The sequence below is a fragment of the Cavia porcellus genome, unplaced genomic scaffold, assembly GCF_034190915.1.
Source record: "Cavia porcellus strain 051 isolate PalLab524CR breed Dunkin Hartley unplaced genomic scaffold, mCavPor4.1 scaffold_22, whole genome shotgun sequence".
Lineage (NCBI taxonomy): Eukaryota > Metazoa > Chordata > Mammalia > Rodentia > Caviidae > Cavia > Cavia porcellus.
This window is the reverse complement of record NW_026947505.1, coordinates 40,485,832-40,504,634: the sequence shown is the minus strand read 5'-3', so window position 1 is coordinate 40,504,634 and position 18,803 is coordinate 40,485,832. Positions and strand designations below refer to the sequence as shown.

The following is an 18,803-nucleotide window of genomic DNA, read 5'->3' as shown; positions in this document are numbered from 1 at the left end:
AGCCCTGTGACTTACTCAGCAAAAAAAGTCAACTGCCATTCAGAGAGTTGGCCAAAGTACATTTGCTGCACACTGAATTACACGCACTATCTGCTGGAGTTTTCAAAAAAGACAAAAAAATTTAGAGGCCACTGCTCTTAAATTTTAGTTCATGCTTCGGTACAGTTTTGAAACCTTCACAGTTTTCCTCTTAAACTCTTAAGTACAGACAGAAAGCAGCCCATTTCTAATGACATAAGGATATCATCACAACCTTCTGAGTTTCAAGGGAGAAACCTTGCCAAGATATACTCACACACAGATAAAACAAGAGGCCTGAATCCAGAGTAGTGTAACAATCGATCAAACTGCCCATGTTCATAAACGGATGCTTTGTATTTTAGTAATGTTCTGTTTACAAAGACAAATGTCATTCAAGTAATACATGTTCAAGATTAAAAGATAAACAAAAATAAATTCATTATCAAAGTTTCTGATCATTTGTCTAATATCAAAAAGCAGATACACTATCCTTTAAATTAGGGATACATTTTGACTTCCTTGTCTGAAAAAAAACAAACTTTATTCAGAAGCATCTATTAGTAAATAACTTTTAAAATTTCTAAGTTTCTAAATTTCTTAATGATTTTTCTCTTTAATCCTTGCCTTACCTTTGCTGGGTAGGAGATAATATAAAGTGTCATGACACAAAAGTTGTTTAAAATTTTACTCACATCATGAGATGCATCTAGAAAAAACAAATGCTTCTATGGATGAAAACCTTTAGCCAAAAATGCTTACTTATAGTCTACTAAAAACAATTTGAACAATATAATTGGAAACAACCTAAGGTTCTAAAGTGCTATACCATTTAATTTATTTCATTAATTTACAGGTGGACCCTTCACATATAGTTTGGACTGTCATTTGTTTAGCCATCTCTATTAATATTATAATTGACAAAATTAAAGACATTGTTCTACAATTTTCTGAATATTTGAAATATAACATATATATTTTTCACTCTCCAGAATTAAATTATTTAGATTCTAGTGTGAAAGAGAAGGGAAAATAAAAATATATGTTTGAATTGATGTTAAATTACCTTTTATGATGCTTCTTTGTAGCTTTAGTGATTATGGGCACTAAATCTATGAATTTTGGACTGTGATCAGCAAATATAATGATTATATAAAATATATTTTAATGTTTATATATATCAAAAACACAAAACCGATATTAATATTATAGAAATATTTTGGACATAATAAATGACAGAATATCAAAAGATAACAAGAACTGTGACAATTTTAACCCATAATAGGAAATTTGTAAAAGCAAATAGAAGCACTCTGTGCTAAAATCTTTAAAAGCAATATGACCAAATTCAATTTCACAATTTTTATAACCTACTGTAAAGCTTAAATAATTTTTAAAAAAGGAAGAAAAAAAGAAACAGGAGAAGCAAAAGCTTTGCAAAGAGTATCAGACACTAGTTTTACAGACACAGCAGATTAGCAATAGTTTACTGTGTTACAAGAGGCATGGCAGAAATTGCAGGGAACTAAATGACTCTTCTCTCTCCCTTAAGGCAATAGTGGTGCTTGTGATATTGTTTCAGCTAATGATATATTAAAGCTGAATGTGAAGGCAGGGACACCCGTCCCCCTCTGCATCCTTCAACCTTCACTGAAGTCCTTGGGAAGTTATTCAGGAAATGCTGCATGCCAATGTCTATGCCCTAAAAGCACCTAAGATGACATGCAATCCATTTCACATTGCTTCCCAGAGCCAGCCACAAGCTGGGGATTAATAGCCAAGCTGAGGAAGATCAAGGTCAGACCAGGCCTGGCTGCAGCACATTTCAGGCTGTTAGCTCCACTCAGCCAAGTGAAGAGGGCTTCAAGTAAATCACTAGGGCTTCTTTTCAGAGGGGCTTCCTACCTATCTGGCTGCATAACATGATTTAAAGTTGGCAGGCTTCTCTGTGTTGTACTGTGTACTGGAGTACCCTGGACAGGAATAAAAACAAGTAACTCCCTGACAATCCTCTGGGCAATGTTCCCATTGGCCTGTCTGAAAGGCCTTCAGTTGGAACCCTTGCATATGGAGCCATAACTCCCAAAGGAATGGCAAGGCAATTCTGTGAACACCCTCAGAGGCTTTCTCAAGGTATGTAGCTGTCTATAGTCAATGATATGAATCTTCCCCTTTCACTTCTTTTTGTATCTTAAAATCATTTTTCTCTCCTAATACAATCTTCTATGGAAGCATCTTCTTCCCCCAAAATAATAAAAGCACCTTATGTTTGCATTTATGACTCTCTTTGTTTAATCTAATTATTTTAAATGTAGATATGTATTTCTAAATTGTTCAAACTAGATGCTTCTAGGTCAGCAGTTATGCGCACTGTGGTACATTTGGATGCACTCTGAGTGTGTGTGTACACACACAGATATATCCTCATATACCACATACACAAAGACTTTTTGACTGAAACATTTGTAACTAACTGGCATCTTGCTTCTGCATTCTACCATATTTCAAGGTCCTAAAAAAATCAAGATTTTATCTTTATAGAAAATCAGAGGGGTTTTTAAGTGATTTGGTAGTTCTATTCAAAAATTAATCAAATATGCTTCAAGTTTACTTTATAGAATACTACACAGACTTGCAAGCTCTTCAGCCAAAATCTTGGAGTGTCTTTGGTCAAAACAGTTTGGGTAGAGCCCAGTGAAGCTAAGACTAATAAAACCCTGAGTTTGGCTCTGTGCTCGGTGGGAAAGGCAGGGTGAACAGATCTTAGACCAAACCCAACCACAGAAGCATTTCCTTATTAGTGCATTTTGAAAAACCATATTTTTCATAAATAAGTAAATAAATAAATAATTAGAAGAATTTAACCTATTGTGTAATATTTGATATGTAGCAAACTCAACAGGTGAAGTTTAGATAGCTTTCTCAAATGTTTCTGGCGCACCAGTTTACATTAAGTTCTACTCTCCACTCCAAACCATGGACAATCATATAAAATTATTTGGTGAAGAATTAGCCCACTACTGTGACAATTTTATAAGTATTTTGATTTCATTCAGAGGTACATTTTTTCATGCAGGACAATAAAAATTATGGTGAGCACAGGACCCTTGACAAGGATTGGCAACCGTACTCATTCAAAGGGTCCCCTGGTTTCTGCTATAATTTAGCATTATGTCTTCTACTTCCGTTTTCTCTCTTACTTTGCCTCATTAACATAATCTTTAGTCAAGTCTCCACATTTATCTTCTTGGTTCAAAAAAAAAATAAAAACAAACTACTGAAAGCACTAACGATATTCACACCATATGAAGCAAAACTTGTATTTAAAAAGTACGAGTTTTTCAAGTATGTTCAATTATTTGATCTTTGAAAAGGGAAAAAAGCATACCCTGAAGGAAAAACTGTAGGAATCAGTCTATGTGCTTTATACCTTAAGAGGGAACAAGGGAGGATGAAAAACAGAGACACAGGATTACATTAAACTCTGGGGGGCAGGGGACTCTTGTCTCTCGTGGACCAAGGGCCCCAAGTGACTCGCTCACCCTCCCTTTACTCATTCAGACATGGGAACAAACTGTTAAAGTATCACAAGGTTCATCTGCCTCCCACCATCCATGGTACTTTCCTCAGTAAACAACAGCATCTCAGTGTATCAGCTTATCCCTAGACCTTGCAACATGTCTGCATGCTCACACTCTTCTCTCTGGTGCTCACAGAGGATCCAGTTAGACCTCAGTTTTCCTATCTGGTCTCCTACAAAACATGGCCTCTTTAATAAGTGATGTGGAAAATACTTATTCACATGCAGAAAATTAAATATAGAACCATATATCTCACTAAAATAAAATTTTAAAGGATTGCAAATCTAAACATTAAAACAAAAGCATTTAATATGCTGAGAGATAAAAGAAGTAACATTATTTAAGTCATTGGTATATGTAAGGACCTTCTGAACACAATTCCAGATGCACAAGAAACAGTAGCAACAAGTGGATAATAACAAATTAAAAAGCTTCTACACAGTTAAAGTAACAACAGACTCAAAAGTCAACCTAGAGAATGGGGAAAAAATTGCAAGGTATTCCTCAAACAAAAGACATATAAATACATAAAAATAAAATCCCCCCATAAAAATCCCAGATTAAAAAATATAAAAGTAAAATGAATGGCTATTTCTCAGAATAAGAAGCACAAATAGAAAATAAATATTTGACGAAACATTTGACATTGCGGGTCATTAGAGAAATGCAAATTAAAACAACACTGGCATTCCACCCTATCCCAGAAAAAATGATCACCAACAATAAATCAAGTAACAATGCTGACAGGAATCTAGGGGAAAAGGAACCCTTCTACATTTTATACTGGAAATGTAAACTAATAAAACTACTAAGGAAATCACTATGAGTATTCCTCAAAACAAAAGAAAACAAAACAGAAAAACTAAAACCAGAAATTCCATTTGACTTAACTATTCCCTTTTTAGATGTCTTCCTGACACTGCTGAAGACATCATATTAAATTAATACATACATATCTATATGTACAGTACCACAACTCATAATAGCTAAATCTTGATTACATGCCAATCAACAGATGAACAGATAAGAAAATGTAGTATTTACACACAGTGGAGAATTATTCTACCATAAGGAAAGAAATCTTGAATAATTCATAGGAAAATGAATGAGATGATAATATTAAGTGAAATAAGCGAGATATATAAGCTTAAATACTGCATGATTTTTCTTATGTGATAAACCTAAAATACAAATAAAGAGCAAAATACATGTTAGAAGATAGGAAGTAGGGAGATATTTCTTTTTCAGATGAGAAAGGGATCAAGAAATAGGGGAAGAGAGTGGAAGAAAAAAGGCGAAACAAAGAATTAAGATACATCATCCACATGTACCAATTCCCCACAAGGAGTATAAGCTTATGTATTGCAAACATAGTAAAACTTTTTTAAAACACAATTTAAAATCAATACATAAAGTACACTATTTATGACACTAGTTTTATGACACTGAACAAGATAGTTCTTCAAGTAGGCAAAATGATAATAATAATAACTGTAATAATTTCTAAATCACCCTGTTATTTTTAGAAATACTCCAAGCGGCCTATAAAACACTTAATGCATGATAGTATGAGTGAATCACTGAATAAATCATCATTATTAAAAATGTATGAGTTTTGATATACTATATACTCTGTTTTATAAATAGCATAATCTTCGTAGTGACTAGTTTTCTTTTATGTAGTTTAGATAAGGGGTTTGGGCCTGAAGAATTGTGTGTGTGTGTGTGTGTGTTTGAGTTTCTGCTGGGTGTATGTGTGTGTACTGGGGTTTGAATGTAGAATCTCATACATGCTATGTTCTATACTATTGAGTTACAGTACTTAGCCCCAAAAAGCATTTCATAGATAGACATTTTGGATAAGTCATTCTGATTCTAACAAAAACTTTACATTGAACTCAGAAGTTTTTATCACTGCTTGTCACAGAGAATCCATAGTGTAAACTGCTTGGATTGTTTTTTAGAGGACAGAATGTGAGATTAACATATTTTATGCATAGGTAAATAATCAGTATCAATAGTCTGTAGAAGAGCAAAATAGCAGCAACAAGATTAATTGAAAATGATATTTATCACAATTTATCACATATGAAAAGGTTGAAAGGAATACTGCTGCCCAAGAAACTTTTTATGATGATTAAATATTCTACGTCTGCACCATCTTATATTCACTATTACACGGGGCCATCAGTATACGTGGCCAGTGGGCACTGAAACTTTGTTAATTACCACTGGTTTTTATTTTATTAATTTTAAGCAATTTCAGTTTCAATAGCCTTATGTGGCTAGCAGCAACTCAACTGAATAGTAGAGAAGAGAATAAATACCATCAATGTGTCTTCCCCTCCTTTTCTCTCTTTCCAGGTATCTAGATAACAAAATATACGAAGGAGACTCATGTCACACAATGGAGTACAACAACTTGTTTTTAACTGTAGTAATACAAAAACAGTGTTAGAGGGAGCGGAGGGAGGCCTTTTGAATTTACGGCCCTGGATGTAAGACAGAGATCAGTAGAGTTCTGGATACTTTATAGTGCCAGAAGCAGAACAAGGCTTCTCCCCCATTATGTGCCCCACCACCATGCAGGCCAGTTCCTGATACATGCTGCACAATGATACTGTCTTGCTCACTCTTATCACCACCTTTGAATTCCAGCTTGTGAACACAAGGACCAGTTGGAATACCAATTCTTCTAAGAATTCCTTCCTGATCTCCCTACAAAGCTATATAAACAGTACCTAAAAGAAATCTCAAAGTAGGAAAATATACTTTGCTTTACCACTTTTAAACAGTTGATGTGTTCCAACATTAAAGAAGTAGCACCTAGTACATTTTATTTGGCAGGAAGCATCCCTCTTGATGCCCTTTCCCCAATCCTACCCATGTTGTCTGCCTGGCACATGTCATATGACCTCCTTCCCTCTTACTTCCTTCGGACAATAGTCTGTCTATGTTTCTGAATTGTCAAGACTGGTTGTTTGCAGTGATAAGCTGTCTCTGCCATGAGCTGCATTTGTCAGTTATAATTTTTCATGTTTCATAAGCTTCCTATTCCATTCCTCTAGTCATTTTAGGAGAAACTCCAGTCCTGTTAGGTCCCCATAACTCTACATGGCTAGATTCTCTAAAGAGACAGGGATCATGTTACAAATAACAAGAAGGGCATAGAAAATGAGAAGTATTGCCATTGGATTTCTGAGTAGTAGCCCTATAAAACTCATCTTTTCGTGTATTGACCTAAAACTGTTTATTAGTTCTACACTAACAAATGAATATAAATTTAGTCTAAAGTGATTTACATCTGAACTCCACTGACCATAAACACCCTGAATCACTGCTGCACATCTCTCCATCTTGGATCATGAAAAGGTGAAAATCATACCAAAACCAAAGAAATGAAAACTAAGACTTTTTCACCTCATAACCTTGTGAAGTGATTGTCTCCCTGTCACACCATATGGGTGTGAAGCCCCTCCTACGTTCTGAGGGCTCACGGTACTTCTTGTGTTCACACTCATAACATACTGCCTATTTTTGTCCAAGTTTTCCTAAGGAAACAATTTCCCTTTGTGTGACAATTTACCTTATGTATATGTTAAAATGGCAAAGTTTTGTTGATCTTCATGAATAATAAATACTCTTCAGATCAGAAAATTGTACTATGTTTTAAACGTGGAAACTGTAACAAGTATGGTAATGTGAAGGCAAACAATACAAAATAGAATGCTGCCATGATTACCCCATCTTTTTAACAACCAAACTTATGGGACTAACTTCACATATGCTCATATATGTGAGCATCACATTTTTAATCAGTAGTATTATACTATCTTGGCATCTCAAAATCCATAAATAAAGCAAAAAATAAGATATAAAGTTTAAAGCCTTACACGGGTCATGGAATAATGAAATGTTTCGCATCAAATCTGAAACTTTACCCAAAGTAAAACCCACTAAAGAAAATTAGTTATTACATAAATACTTTTCATAACAATCTTTGCCCAATAGGTTATCACAACCAGCATAATCCAACTACACTACTCCATACTTTTAACAAGCTTAACCCTTAACTTCTGTGGAGTTACCAAGGGGAAGCTATATTATAAACAACTTCCAATTATGTAACCATCCATCCAGTGCATGTGCTTCTAAAACATATTTAGCAACCTCTAAGGAGACTCTACCTTTAAAAGCTATAATTTAATTCTCAATTTTGGGAGGTGCTAAGGTTTTTAATTAATGTATCTGCACAAAAATTTCATTTGGTGAGGCAAAATCTGCTGATTAAATCTAATGCCTTTGCCTGGGCTTTTTTGGTTGTTGCTGCCAATTTATTTTTTCATTACTCATTTTGAAAATAATAAAGAAATTTCCCTTACCCAAACAAAACTACATAGTGAAACGTAGTTTAAGAATGACGGTTAAATAAAAAACACAGTTTGAAAGCCAAATGGGGTAAATTTAGTTGTTTGTTCTTCCTCAAACTGGGTAATGGACAGGGTCTAAGTAAGATAGATGCCAGCAAAGCTATAGCTCTCAAAAAATTTGAGCTAACATCTGTGGTTCAAATTCAAATGGAAGACATGATGGACACAACAGGTCCTCAGAATGAAATCTCTGTAGCTCAGGATGTATCCATGTTGACTTAAAGAGATGAGAGTAGCACCTCTCTGAGGCAGAAGATCTAGTAGGCTGAGCCTCAGTTTTGCTGTTTACCTAGGGCAAATCAACTGACATTTAGTACCTATTTCCTTATCTGCAAAATCAAAATTATCAAACTACTAACTCATATTCTGCTGTAAAGGTTTTAAAAATAATAACATAGGTGAAGCACTTTGCACAGTTTCTCATACACATAGGATGTTTCACATGTAGTCACCATTCCTACCATTTGTCCCAAATATGTGGAGCTCAAATTACTTCCATGACCCAGCTGGCTCCTTTACAAATACTGATTTTTACATACAATTTAAATGTTATGCCTAATCTAAGTTTTAAAAAACAGCTGAGATATAAATCTTCATTTTGTAAAAAATTGTTTCATATCCAATCAAGCATTTTATAAATGCTTAATAATATTATAGAACATAACTCTTAATGGAAAGTCCATAAAGTTTACTAGAAATACATTTCCTTACTGACTCACTTCTGTATTACCACGCAAAAGATACATATGGATTATTGTGCAATTACAAAGAGAAATAGAAAGCAATTATAGGGAATCAGTCCAGTGGATAAAATTTTCAAGCTAATTTATGCACTTAAATACATTTAGTATATACATCCAAAATTTTTTTAAAAAGTATTTTTGATTGTGAAATGGTTCCAAAGGGTTTTAAAATGGATTCCAAAATTTCATTTTAATGACAGACTTGCCAAGTTAGTACCAGTCCTGTGAAAGCCATGCATTACAGTCACCATTTTAAAACCCTAAAAATAGAAGCTCAGGGGTTTAGAGGTGTTCCCAAGACAGAAACAGAGGTAATCAGAGATTTGAGTAAAAGTTTTTCTGATTGCAAAGCACATGCTTTCCCACTGACCAAGTGATAATAACGTTGACTCAGAAGGTGCATTGCAATAAATACCGTAGGAGATTGAGTCCATGGGTGTTAAAAAGTGGCACTGTAACATTGGTTGGCAATTATGGACTATGGTGGGCAATCACTGAAACGGCCTCAGCTCCAGTCTCAGCACCTGTTTCACTTGTTCAATCACTGCTAAAGGTTTTATGGAAATTCCCATTAGCATTTTATAGCACTGGCATTCAGCAAAGAAGTAGAGGTTCAGTAATTACCAAAGAGGAAAATTAAGTCTAATTTTTAAAGTTTAATACATATCTGGGAAGTTATATTTTATATCAAGGAATGCTCATCAGTACTATGTTCTATGAATCAACATAATTATTATTGATTTTTATATAAATTATAATTTCATTGATATTTAAAAAATAATTTTAAAATTTCCTTATTTTAAATGTTCTAAGTTTGAGAGAGAATAGCCTGTTAAGTAAATGAACCCAGAGAACGGCATCAATTAAAGAACAGGGCAAGCAAGGTGTGATTCTGCATCTTCCTTTCTTCTTTCATTTGATTTTAGCTACAGTATCTATCATAACGAGTTTTATACCAATATTTCAAACATACTATTTCCTATCTTTACTACTATTATTAAATAAACCTCATACAAATGCTGATGATTTGAATGTTGTCTTTAGCGTGCACCAAATGATAAGACAAAATATAACATGTCAAAAAACCTGATCTTTTCAAGTACTGATTTCAAAAACCACTTAGTGTACTGACTGTTATTACCTCCCATAATAAAAGGCACTTCTTCAGTGACATAGTGATTAGAAAGGCATGGTGACACCATCACTTCGAGAAAAAGGTAAGATTATTTGTTTCTCTTAATCAAGGCTGACAATATTGGGAATTAGTATGCTTCTAAAAAGAAGTAAAGGAATGACTTCCTCTGGATCCTGGAAAGTCATTCCAATTCACAAATTTCCAACTTATAAGGCCTCCAGGATCCAGGAGAATCCTTGCCAGGTATTATGGTTCAGTTCATGGGTCACCTTCCTCATCTAAACACTCACTGCTCCAAGGTCTCTTCACATTTATTGTTTGTAACACATGAAAACATCTCTATCAGTGCAGGGACTTTGTGTGTTTAAGTCAGAACTCCCTCAAGATTTTAAACTCATTATGGGAAGTATTCATTATACAGGTAGTTTCTTTTTATCTGTCCTCACCTCAAATCCAGAAGAATGTGGTTCTAGGTAAATAAATGAGTACACTGATTGATCAAATCACTGAGAAACTACTGAGAGTAAGCAAGCTCCTTTAATTAAATAGCTTGAAAGTGAAGGAAGGTAGTTTCCCTCTGCTTTAAGGTTACAGTTATGCTTGTACTACTTTCTAGAATTGCGTCTTTCTAGAGAAGGGAATATTGAAATAAACAACCAATTTAATAATTAAAGCCCAGGAAAAGGTACAAGAAGATAGACATTTAAGAGATAAAAAAATTCAACTGAAAATATAGGCAGCAGAAATGAACAATGTGAAGAGAGGGTCAGAACCATCAGATAGGGCTGAGATGCCAGTGACAATACTCAGAAATACCATAAAAATAGTGAAAGTCGTGGAAATGTATACAATTGCTTCTGCTGACTAACTGGAAGTAGCAAAATATCTTAAGTGTTTCAAGGCCCAAAACAACATACCTCCAGGTCAAATAATACACCTTGTAAAACAATCAATATTTATGGAAAAATATGGTCTTTCCATGACAAAAGAAGTCTTAAGAAATCCATGACCACCAAACAAGCACTCTATAAATATTTTCAAGGGTATTCTAAAATGAGACAATGAAGACAAAGCTGCCAAAAAGTGTAGTAGAATGATTTTATCAGATAGAGTAAGCAGTTAAGCAAAAAGGGGGGAAAAAGGATTAGGAACAAAAATACAATACCAAGAAGAAGGCAATATCTTTTAGTAAAACTCAGAGACGAAAACCAAAGACTCATAGACAAAAATCATATTCCTTGCAAAGTGGACTTCAAGCCAAAATAGATCAGAGGAGACAAGGAATACTGTATACTGCATAAGGAACAATTCAAGAACAGATAACAAGTGTAAAATGTATTTGCCCAAAACTGGAACCAAACATCATAAAACATACATTACTAGACATAAGAAATCAGATAAACATCAACGTAATTATACTGGGGGACCTCAATATACATTATTCTAAATAGATCAACGAGTCAAAAATTAACAATGGACTATCAGACCGGAATCATAGCTTTGAGCAAACAAACTTCACAGATATCTTCAATGGTCTACCCAACAATAATAGAAAACACATTTTTCTCAATAGCGTCTACAAAACAGACTATACACTGAACCATAGAGCATGCTTAAATAAATGAAAAATAATCAAAAGTAGCTTCTGTGTATTATTAGATCATAGTGTGATAAAACTAGACATCAATCACAAAAGAAACCACAGAAATTATGCCAACACATGAAGAAAATATAATTCCCCCTAATTAAATAACCAATGCATTAAGAAGGATTAAGAAAAATACAAGCCAGTTCCTAGAATAAAATGATGCTAGCAGTGCATCATATTAGGATCTCGAAATACAATGAAAGCAGTCCAAAGGAGAGTTTATAGCAATGATTGTCTATGTCAAAAAAATGAGTCAAAATAAATAACCTAAAGAGGTACTTCAAGATCCTACAAAAATAGCAAAATTCAGATTCAAAGCTAGAACAAGAAATCGGATTACAACAATCATACCAGAAATCAATGAACTAGAGACCAAAATAAGCAATAAAAGATAAATGAATTGGATCCAGAGATATTAGTCTGTGATAGTGCTTACTGATATGAGTTCTGTACCTAGTACCACCAAAGAAAACAAAACAAAATAAAAATTCTTCAACAGAATAAAATAGACAAACTCTTAGTCAATCTTACCAAAAGAAGCAAAGACCCATGTCAAAACAAATAAAAAATAAAAAGCAAAATGACAACAGACACTTTTGAAACCCAAAAGTATATTATTAACTACTTCAAAAAGCAGTAGTCCAATAAATTGGAGAATCCAGAAAATATATATAAGTCCAAACTGAACCAGAGAAATATAAAGGCCTGAACAATCCAACGAAAATGAAGCAGGCATGCAGCAAAAAAAAGTAAAATTAAATAAATAAAAACCTACCAAATAAGAAAATTTCAGGACCCAATGGATCCACAACTGAATTCTACAAGAACTTCAGGGAGGATCTAACACAAAGATCCCTCAAATTCTTTAATGAAATTGAGGAGTGTTTCCAAAGCCATTCTTGGAAGCTAGCATTACCTTGATTCCAAAACCAGAAAAAAAACTTAACTAAAACAAACAAACAAACAAAAAACTGCAGGCCAATATCTTTAATGAACAGTCAATAAAAAGCCTCAACATGACAATGGCAAAAAGGACGCAATAAATCATTAAAGCAATCATTCATCAGAGTCATGTAAGCTTCATTAGTACAGGGAAGTGAAGATGATTTAACATACAGGAATGTATAAGTATAAACATCAGGAAGAACAAAAATCATATGATCATCTCAATAGATACAGAAAAGGCCTTTGACAAAATTAAACATCCCTTTATGATAAAAAACTGAAGAAAACAGATACAAAATTCCTTATCTCAATCAGACTTATAACTAATCTACTGTCATCATACAAAACGAATAAAAAGTGGAAGCTTTTCTTCTAAAATTAGGAATAAGAGAAGGATGTCTATCACTATTCATGTTCAGTATAGTACTTGAAACTTCAGCTAAAGCAATCATATATATATATATATATATATATATATATATATATATATATATATGAAAAAGGTCAAAATATTCTTATTTGCAGATGGCCATAATTATTCACATGGAAGGCACAAAAAATTCAACCAATGACTCCAAGACAAAAAAAATTCAGCAATATAGCAAGATGCAAAACCAATGCACAAAAACTATAGTGTTCACACACACCAATAATTAATTCACTGAGAAAGATTTTAGGAATGCAAAACCAATCACCATAACATCAAGAGAAATTAAACACTTGGGAACTAACCCTATGAAGTAAAAGATCTCCATAACAAAAAATATAGTACTATGTGAATGAGTTCAAAGAGGACATTAGAAAATGGAAAGCTAACCCCTTTTATTGTACAGGCAAAACCAACATTGTCAAAATGGTCATATTACCAAAACAAAAGATATAAAGCAATCCCAATCAAAATACCAACAGTATTTCTCACAGAACTAGACCAAAAATCTTTAAAATATCACATGGGATCAGAAGAAACCCAGAACACTAAAAGCAAGCAGGAGGCATCACAATTCTAGATTATATTGCAAGACTGTAGATTACAACAGTATAGAACTGGCACAAAAATAGGTATGCAGATCAATGGAACAGAATAGACAATGCAGAAATGAACCAAGTGATATTTAGCCATCTGATCTTTGAAGACTTAACTAAAAACATACACCGAAGGAATAATTTTTAAATCTAAGAATAACACTGACATTTTTTACTGTATAATTTAAATCTAAAATATCTCCTAAATGCCTCATGTGTTTCAAGGGAGACCCTGTTTGGAAGAAGTGGGTCACTGGAATCATGACCTGAAACAGAAGTATTCTTTTTTCTGGCTTATTCCTTTCTCTCTCTGCCTCTCTCTGTCTCTCTGTCTCTGTCTCTGTCGCTCTCTCTCTCTCTGTTTCTCTCTACTTTTCTGTCTCTGTCTGTCTCTGTCTCTGTTTCTCTCTTCCTGGTTTCCATGACACGAGATGAGCAACTTTCCTCCACCATGCTTTTCTATCACGATGTTTTACCTTGGAACCAATAGATCAAGGACTGAATCCTCTAATACCACGAGCCAATGTAACCTTTTAATATGTGTGTTGGGTAATGTGCCCAGGAATGGGAAAGTGATCAATATACACACATTTAAGGGTTTTCCCAGTGCATATACAACAGGGAAGCATCTTCACATTCTTAGAAGGCTGGAGAGAGTGAAGATATAAATATAGTGTTTCCCATCGAGTCTTTTAAGTAAAGTTCTTTGGTGTTCACTTCAGTCTTGATACTGCTTTCCATTCTATAATTTTGCATTATTCACATGCATCTGTCTATACCTTCAGAACCCTTAATACCTTAGAAGGCCATGGGAAAGGTATCCTTGCTCAGTGCTGTTAGGCACTGACCACAGGTATATCGCCTCTTATCTCCAACCACAGATTTCTTTGGTCTCAGATGTTACATCATACACAGATCCATGGAAATCAACATCCTTAGAGAAACTAGGAAAATTTTTAAAAGGGTTGAAACGAAACAAATAGATAAGCTGAGTGAGGGAAGGGGCATTAGAAGTATGAATAATCAATAGCTAGAGTTCTGATTGTTCTATGCCACATGTTCTTAGGTACATTATCTGGAACTTTAGTATCTTGGATATCCTCAAGGTTTATTCATCAGAATCATGATTACTACAGTGAGCCAAGAAAGAATCAAAGTCATGATCTGCTCCTGAGTTTGCTCCAATCCCGCTCTCAGCCTCAAGGGGACCCCTGAGTCACTCTCTCTCCTTCCCACGACCCCTATCCTGCTGGGCTCTCTGTAATAGCTCCCAAGGTCTCAAAAGTGCTCCCCTCTCTTTGTTCTCTCTTTTCTCAAGCAACAGTACTTCCAAATTGCTAGAAGATTTGGCTTCTAAAAACATTATAACACCATCACTTTTTTTAAAAAAAGTACTAGGTTTGTTTTCCTGCAGTGATGCTTTTCTACTGAAAGTTGAAGCTGTGGTATCCAGGGCCCCTGGGTTGGACTTCTAGAAAGGCCACACAGAGATTATGTTATTAAAGTGTAAGTCCTTTTCCTAGAAAGCTTTGGACTTTGTGATTTATTGCAAAATAGGTCTTCATTGCTTCCGAAATAAATTGCTTAATATTATTAAAAATTATGCTTCTACCTTTGTACTGTTTATTCAGGAGACTGAATTCCATATTCTTTCAGGATTTGTACTGCCAACATTATGAACTTAATTATTGCTTCTGAATATTGTATACTATACAAGAAAAAGGCCAAAACACTTGCAGTGTCCACAAAGGCCTCAGTCTTGGCCCAGACCCTCCACCAGGACTCCCCTTTGCATTAAGTCTGGAGCAGATATGAAGTATGGCAGCCTCATTGAGAACCTCACCCTCAAGTTTCTTCCCCTCATCAGGCAGAGCGGTCGGGCCTGCCTTCTAGTTCCTCAGCATTAGATTTGTTTGGCTTATATTCATTACTTGGTCTATAAAGTTAAGTAAATATAATATATGTGTGTTTATTTGTACGACCACAGTTTTGTAAGGATCGGGCCCCTCAGTTTCTCTTCTTTTTTCCCCACCCTCCCAGGAAACTTTCCACTCTAACTTTAGATCTTATAGCTTGACTAGTGATTAGAAAATCAATAACATCAGTGGTAGGTACTGGTAAAAAGCAAAAAACATGTCTTAAATGAACAAAATTGAATTGTTAAATATTTCCATTTCTATTGTTTTTATTTGCAGGACTCTATTGCTTCTCTGGAATGGATCCAGAAACTTAGGGTTAGGGTTAGGGTTAGCTCATGTCAGGATGTGATCGTCCACTGCATTCTTAAATGAATCTTAACTTCATGAATATTGTTTGTTCTAATAGCCACAAATGATATTTGCTAAGTTAATCGTGTATTTCAGACATACCTAAGCAAAATATATACAGAGAACTAATTGGCTTTAGCATATTTATTCTATTATTATTAGTGAAAATTCACCATTCTAAATCAGAAAACACAAATTTTTTAAAGCAGCATCAGTTTCATTTTTACCATTAAAACAAAGTTTTGAGACAGATTTTCCCAACAGAGATACTAATATTAGGTTTTTTATTATTGTTCTCTAAAACTGTAAGTAAATATGCAATGTCACCTATTAAATTAGGATACCCAATAGCAATTAGGTCATCAGTGTCCCAGTGCAAACATCTTGTCTTTTAGCTTTGGGAATGTTTCAGTTCTTCCAGATCCTTCTCTGAACTAAAGTAATTTTATAACAAGTCATCCTGCCTTTGACTCTCTAAGAACTTATCAATCTTGCAAATTGCTTTCAGATTAGTTTTTCTAAAGTAAATCTTTTATCATATTGTTCTTCTTAAATGATTCATTATCTCTTGAATAGGACTCAAACTCCTTTGTTTAGTAAACTTAATATCTCCATTGTTTTCATGCAATTTATTTTTTATCCTTACCATCCACTGTTTCTTTCCATATTGAAGCTAATCAGAGTCCTCATGTGCATGCTGCACTCTTTCCTGTCTCCATCAGAATAAAACTAGCAAACAAGACAAAAATAATGTGGGTAGCTAGCCTGCAACCAAGGAACCAAAGCCACACAGAGGGATTCCAGGACAGTCCACTACGTAGTGGAATTTTCTGCAGCGCTGGAATGCTCACTTGGTGCCATCCAAGCATAGGCACTGGAAGTGGGGTTATGCAATTATGGAACTAATTTTAATGCTATTTACATTTATTTAATTTAAATGCACATAGCTGACTGGGGTCAGTAGTGAACTGAATTTGGCCAAGACAAGTATTAGGAAATATATTCATTATTTAATACTGACTAAAGATTGCAGACTTGAAGTGATTTATATATTTGTATTGTCCAATCTGTAGGAAAATAATTTTTGTATAGTAAAAGAGATAGTATAAAAAATTTTTGGAGCAGCTGAGCATAATGACACATGCCTATAATCCAGGTCTCAGGAGGTTAAGGAAGGAGGATTACCATGAAGTTGAGGACAGTTTGGGCTACACAATGAGTTCAAGGCCTGAACTGCCAAGGGAGGTACTGCGGCAAAAAACCAAAAAAAAAAAAGCCTTGTTGGACATTTCTTTGTTGACACAGCCCTAATTGCTAGGCTGCTGTCTGAATTCGTCATAATCTTATATATTACTAATTACTAGATTAAGTAAAATCTTTTACATGTGCTCATTTTATATTTGCTTGAAAGCCTGAACTTTACTTTCTATTAATTATACTAGCATATTATTTTTAAGAAAAGAGAATATTATTAAGGGTCAAGCTTTGCCCAAAAGAAGTTAGTGTCTAGCTTAGAGTTGGCTCTCAATAAATATATGATAAATTTCATCTCCTCTCTACTTTATATATGCTGACAATAGCTAAAATGGATTATTTCTAATTCTACGTGGCTTAATGCTCTCACTTCCATCGATTGCAGGCCCAAATGGACAAACTCCTCCAAGAAGTCTTAAATGATGCCTTCATCAAATGAAAACTATGTTAGTTACTCACACTTTTCTCAGAAAATGTAAATCTGTTTTATACATGACACCTTGCATAATTTCAACTATGCTACTAGACTTTAGTCTTTTTTTATATATAATAAAACCTGCATTTTATTATACTCTCTCTGGTGTCAATGAACAGAAATTGTGAATATTATAGTGAAAGTCAAGAAACTCGTCTTACGAGCAACATTTTGGTATGAAAGCCTTTTAGATTGTAAAAGAAATCACAATGAACTGACCTTAAAATAACTTAATCTCGGTGACAATATAATGAGGAATGTTCTCTCAAGCCCATTAAAATGACATGAAAGTTGATAATTATTTTTACAGTGTCAGGATTCTAAAACTAGATGTTTCTCAGCTTCCTTTATTTGGTAATGCTAAATAAATGTTGTCAAAAGATTAAGTAAAAATTGGTTATAAATCTTCATTTAACTACATCATGCAGGGAAGGTTACAAGACAACAAACATGTGTCATCTTTAAGAAAATGAAGAGCCTTATTTTAATGGTATTAAGACTGAAATTATTGTTTACACTACATAATTGTCCTTGTAGTTGAGGATGAAGCCTTTGATGGTTATCGTTAAATAGAAGAATAAGGCTAAAAACAACTAGAGGCAATAAACTAAGCCTTCTGGACTTGAAACTGATATAGTATCCTCTCCTTATTAGCTGTAGCCACCATTTGTGGATTATTTGTCATTGCCTGAAGGCTGCCATAACTTTTCTAACTGGATTTTACAAACTGATTAAACAACCTGATTTCAGAAAAGTCTATTTTAAACCCAGTATACTGCTTTTTTCAGGCAATGACCTGTGGTTTGATCACCTGTCCAAACCATCTGGTGGCTTGGATGTGATCTTGTTACAGTCTTATAAATGGCTCCTTTGAAGCTCCATATCACTTTTTAATGTTAAAGCACACTGTCACACAGCCTGGGAAGCCTGATGAATGACTGCTTGCTTACACACATTGAGCTAGTTTCTGCTGAAAGGAACTGACCAAGTCGCATCACTATAACTTTAAAAATCATACGATCTTACTGTAAAATAAAGTCTCCTATTGGTTATATATTTTAACATCGGCAATATCACTTTTCAGGTCAAAATAGGGGACTAGGAAAAAATAATTGCTTCCCTAGTTGAAAATAAATCAGTTTAAATTTGATTTTCAAAATAATTATGACATGAGAATGATGTGAAACTAAAAAAGTCTTAGTTCTACTTTCCAAATCTCATTGCTACATTGCAAATACCAAAATATTCAGGAATCCATAAATATATGTAATATGATATGAATGC

General features: G+C 34.2%; 1 protein-coding gene across 4 annotated transcripts in view; it reads right to left on the bottom strand.

Moving 5' to 3' along the window:
- The window catches only part of Prkn (parkin RBR E3 ubiquitin protein ligase), a 1,262,552-nt gene that overhangs the window by 789,133 nt on the left and 454,616 nt on the right, over positions 1–18,803 (bottom strand). The window lies entirely within an intron of this gene.